This window comes from Crocodylus porosus, unplaced genomic scaffold (assembly GCF_001723895.1).
Source record: "Crocodylus porosus isolate Cpor-Errol unplaced genomic scaffold, CroPor_comp1, whole genome shotgun sequence".
Lineage (NCBI taxonomy): Eukaryota > Metazoa > Chordata > Crocodylia > Crocodylidae > Crocodylus > Crocodylus porosus.
The window spans coordinates 23,934,786-23,940,375 of NW_017728913.1; the positions used below are offsets into that span (position 1 = coordinate 23,934,786).

General features: G+C 45.0%; 1 protein-coding gene across 1 annotated transcript in view; it reads right to left on the reverse strand.

Moving 5' to 3' along the window:
• The window catches only part of MFAP3L (microfibrillar associated protein 3 like), a 57,977-nt gene extending 52,588 nt beyond the window's left edge, over positions 1-5,389 (reverse strand). Inside the window, exons 1-2 of the mRNA XM_019534611.1 lie at positions 3,986-5,389; positions 1,149-1,150 (exon numbers count right to left, since the gene is read on the reverse strand). The gene's annotated coding sequence lies outside the window, so the exon portion shown is untranslated. The remainder of the gene's footprint in view (positions 1-1,148; positions 1,151-3,985) is intronic.
• Positions 5,390-5,590: the final 201 nt, after the last annotated feature.

A 5,590-nucleotide genomic window follows, 5' to 3' on the forward strand; every position in this document is an offset into this window, starting at 1 on the left:
TCAGCGAATTTAAACAGGTTGCATTTCACCCTGTCGTCCAAATTGCTGATGAAGAAATTGAACAGCGCAGGCCCCAGGACCGAGCCCTGGGGGACTCCGCTGCCCACTTCCCCCCCAGGTTAAATATGACCCGTCCACCACCACCCTCTTGAGTACGACTCTTGAGCCAATCTGCAATCCATCTGACTGTGTAGGCATCAATGCCACAGTCACCTAGTTTTTTGACGAGGATAGGATGAGAGACAGTGTCAAAGGCCTTGCTGAAGTCTAGAAAGACTATGTCCACAGCGACAGCTGCACCCATTGCCTTTGTGACCTGATCATAAAAAGCAGTCAGGTTGGTCTGACATGACCTGCCCCTAATGAAACCATGCTGGTTGCCCTTGAGCATCATCCCTGAAGCCGGCCCATCGCACATGTGCTCCTTGAGGATCTTCTCAAAGAGTTTCCCTAGGAATGAATGGACACTGATCTGACATCAGCTGCAGAAAAACAGAGGCTTCTGGCAGAATACTTTAACCTCCCTGGATACTCTACTGCTGACCTCAGGATTCCTGTTCTCAGGCAACAGAATTTTAAAAACCAGTCTGAACAGGAAATTGTGGAACAAGAAATCATCCATAGACTGGATTGTGTTAAACACGGGTTAAACAGGGGCTATGGATTCTTATCGCATTACCTGGATTAGTTTGTGACCCCTTTTTCCCCCATAGGTTCTCTTATTAAATTTGCTGCCCTCTTCTCCCCTCCTCTCTTCCCACCTTTTGTATTCAAATCACTCACCTCACTTCATCAGATGCTGTGAGAGGACAAGCACACAGTGTATAAAGTAAGCTGGAGTTCATGAAAGCTTGTGCTATCTCATTTGATTAAAACATTGCTAATACTCCCTTGGTTTCAGACTCCAGATTCTGTGATTTATGGCCTCACCAGCAATAGAAATGCAAATGACTCTGATCCCATTTAGTTTGATTCCCTGTGCTCTTAACCTTGCAGGATATGACACGTTTGTTGGAAACATCTGAAAGTCAGTTTGTCTTTTTGTGAAAATGGGATCAAGCTATGTATTAAGTGTTTCTTTTCCTTAACCATTGTATAGCTGTGTCTGTTAGGAATGCTATTGAACACATGGGGAATATGGTAGAAACAACTTGGTACTGAGAGCATGTTTCATTTTGTTGGACAGTTAATGTACGGTATTTTGTTAATGTACAGTATTTTAGGCAGCTTCCTAAACACAACACTTATTGCAGTATAGACAGGAGCTGTCACAAACTGCCGAACTGGAGAAGATAGCTGAAACTGTACAATCTAAATTTTTCTGTGCTCATAAGTATGAAGTGCATATCAGCTGCTCATGCTACTTACAGTTATTAATTTAATTGCGTTTAAAAAAACTCCCAATTTAAACTGCAAACTCTTCAGGACAGGAAATCTGTCTCTGACAAACACCATACACCTCTATGATGCTATATATGTACTATAATAGTTACTGTCCAGGGGAAGATTTCTCTCTGCTCTTGCTTCTAAGTTTGCTATTTGGAAGTGCTTAATTTAAACTTGTTTTCTTAGAGTTGTTTAAAGTTACAAATATTCAGTGTAATTTACAGTACTGTAGTGGTTTATTAAAGAAGTAGAGAAAAAGCCACAGGTTTTCTGTTCAGTAAAATGGTGTTTGTATCCAATAGTTTAAGCTAGAAGGCTTATATGGTAAAGAAAGGGATTTTTACTATCCCCGGCACAAACACAACCCCAATGCTTTTGCTGCCTGTAAACAAATAAACCAAACAAAAGATGCATGCCCTGCCAAGAGGATTTCCACTGAAACGAGTCAAAATACAGCAAAGCTCTAATCGAACCTATTGCAACCAAATAAACGGTTAAAAATGTGTGTATTTAAACAAGTATAAATGCTAAATGTTACTTGCACATACATTAACTGTTCTACTGTGAACTGCTATTTCAGTTTTACAGCAGAGATGTATACTAAAGGAGATGCTACTAGTAGCATTTGGAAGGGAAAACAACAGCAGGTAGGATGTCTATCAGGACGTAAAATCAATTAGAAAAAGCTGCAACTTATTGACTGTCAAAGACACTAATGTTGTCTGATAGTTAAAAACTTTTGTTCCTTGTTAAAAAGCCTGGGCAGTGCAACCAAAGAAGTAAATATGCAACTGCTCAGTGTCATTGTTTGTTCTTTACAATAGATGATCTGATGTTATAGTGCCTGTATTGTATTGCTGAGAAACATTATATGATGGCGTTATGTAAGACCGGTTGGCCGTTTTTAGCTTGTATGACTGCTGTCCTTGCAGGGCACTAACAAAATACAGATACCTCACGAGTGTATTTCACTGAGCAAAAATTTTAAAATTAGTGCAGAATACTACTTTCAATTAAACCAGTACAATTTGAAAACTCTCCTGTAAGGTTTGCTTTATCCTACTTAAAGGACTACATACTTTTTCTTTTCTAAAGAGGGACAATTAATATGGAACAGATTTACTATCTGCTGTCACCTGGCCAAAGATGAAAAGGTCTAAGCGAAACAGAGACAGAGAGATATTATAGTTTACTGAGAAGCACCAGAGCCAATCCTTGGGTTTCCAAGCTGAATCACACAATATTTTAAAAACTGGCATTCAGAATTGTTATTGTTAGGATTATTTATTCATCTTTCCAACTATGCTCTTGCACCTTTCTATGAACCATCTGGTAATGAATGGCTAGTCAGATGGGATACAGGCCTATCTGGACCACTGATCTAAGCATCAAATCCTGTGCATGTGAAAAAAGGCTTAATAAAACAATGCAAGTCCTAGGTATACCCCACACACCAGGCTGGAGGATCTCACATTTTGCTGCAGTTCATGATTTGATTGCCTGGAATCAGCAGTGCTGCAGATTAGAAATAGCAACAGGCTGTACTGCTGCAGATCCTTATCCAGAGCAGTGAATAGAGCACTAGAGAAAAAGGCAAAAAACTGAGGCCAACTCTCACCAAGCCCAGCCCATAAACCAGGGAGGTATGAAAGGCAAGTGACACCCAGAGCAGTGTGACTACTGACATAGTCAATGTGACATAGGCAAAAGCCAGGTTGCAAGGATAAGGAAGAGAAATTAAAACATTTCCTCAAATGATCAGCAACCATAACAACCGTCTCATCCCAAAAGGATGGGGAAGCCCCTTCCCTGGAGCCTAATCTTAGGAGAGAGAAGGCAATTTACTCTGCCGCAGCCTGCCACCGGGTCAGGAATGGACAGCAACCACCAAAGCACCTTGAGGAGCAAATCCCCAGCACAGTACATGGCCCTTTACCATGGTTAGGTCATATGTGGCTGGGACCTGAGAAGTCTGCCTTCCGCAAAGCCTGGTAGCACCTGCACAGCTTGCCATGCCCATGGGGTCTGAACTGAAGGGAGGCGAACTGCAAGACGCCCCCAACTCGTTTTCTTGGGTGGCGCAAACCGCCGCAGAGAGGGCAGGTGGAGGACCCCACCACCTCTGATCTTGAGGCTCCCCAGGCCTCCCGGAGCTAGGAGTCAGGCTCCCCCTCCTGGCACAGCTGGGCCGGGGCTCCCCTCTCGCCTGGCGTATCACCAGCGGCAGGCTGGAGCCCGAGAGGAGAGCAGACAGCCCGTCAAGCTCTCTCCTCCCGGCCCCTCACTCAGTCCTACGCGCTTCCCCGGGGTTCCCGGACAGCAGTTTCCTGTAATCCCACCCCCCGCGGTGCTGAGGACACGCTCTGCAGGCACGGAAAAGTTGCAGGAATAAATCCAGCCTCCAGCTGCATGCCGATCCCTCCCTCCCCCGGGAGCAAAGGCTCTTCTGCTCCTTTCCCTGCTGTCACTAATGCGGGTGCCCCCGAGATCCGGTGCGCTCTCCCCGTGCGGCTCCGCCGGAGGCTGCCGCGCAGCCTTTCGCCTTCACCCGTGTAGCGAAGGCAGAAGAAACTGAAGCGAAGCCCTGGAAAATGCTTACGAGAGAGGTGGCTCCGCTGCGGCTGTTGCCGCCGTCCTCCTCAGTCAGTGCTCTCCCGTAGCACACGCGCGGGCCAGCCGCGGGCGATCTCAGCTGCGTTCGATGGTGGAACGCTCAGCTGTCGAGGCGTTCGACCGTGGAACGTTGAGGTGCCGCCACATTCCAAGAGCCGCTGCCGAAGACAGCCGCACCGGCTCGCTCTCACACAGCTGAGCAGCCGCCGGAGCACTCCAGACATCAGCATGCAAAAAGTAGGTCAGAGCAGCACTGAGCATGCTCGACATGGAACCAGGCTGCTGTGAAAGCGCGTTGAGTTGCCGGCTTCTTCTCGTCCACCTTCCTAGTGAAGGTCACAGAAGGGTGATCCATCAAGCGATTAGGGGATCACATCTTCCGGGGGGAGGCACAGTATAATAGGTTGTGCCTCTAGCAAAAGGCGATGCCAGTGGATTATTACTTGGTTTGAGAGAAGAGCTTTGACAACACTGCTTTCCTGCTTCATTTGATTGACAGAAGTCAGACAATATCATCCTAATGAATCTTTCACACCTTCTCATTCCCTTAAAAAGATAGCTATGTTTCAAAAGTCTAAAACTTGAGTGCTTCACAAATTGTCTCCATCTTTTGGGACAAAAGGAGGAATTTGAGTCAGGATGCAAATAAGGACCACTGAAGGCTTAGTATCTTAAGGTCTGTTTGAAGGTGATTTAACATCCGATCCACCTTGTGAAAATGCATCTTCTTTATAGATAATATCTTTTTCTTATCTGGGATAATTTATTCCACTTTAACTCTTCTTTGAGTTACAGAACAATGCTGTTTAGGCATTGCAAATTGGAATCATGACACCGCGTCTCTTCTCAATTATATTGTCAGGCTAAAGAGCACTGCAGTAATGGTGTAGTGCAAAATGAAGGGGCTGAGAAATAATATTCAGAACTTTTCTTTCCAGTTGCCTGGCAAGGCTCTGTTAATGTTGGGCTAAATCCACAAAGTGACTGAGACACCTAATTGTCTCTTTAGATACCTGAAATCCAGACTTTTGGTGCCGCTGAGACCTTTCAAATCCAGTAGAGATGCTGTCTAAACACAATAGTTATATACGTTTCTGGTGCTGGTGACATTTCCCCACATCCAGAAGTCTGATGTTTAGGGCAGTCACCTGAAAGGTGGGAAATACACTTTAAATCCCCTCTCTATTTGGAGTAGGACTAGAAATCTCTCAGGTGAGTGCTGGTAGGATATTGTGGTCTCTCTGTTGTTAGAGTTGTTTCACTTTGTACAAAAGAATAAATTAGTCTCTGGAGCAAGAACTAGAAACCAGATCTCTCAGATGAAGGCCCAAATCACTAAGCTATAAGGTCATCCCTATACTCTCCCTGGTGCAAAGTGTTTTTTATACAAAGGAAAAGATCTTTAATACCAGCCTGAGAGAGTCCAGGCTGCTGGATGCTCTGTTAGAAGCTGAGCGATCCAGGTTCAAAGCCCTGGTCCAAGTTAAGTGGATATAGCATTTGAACCTGGGTCTCCCACATCCTGGGTGAGTGCTCTTAGCACTTGGGTATAAGGTGAGAGATACAAGCACTTTTTACTTTCATGAGAAAA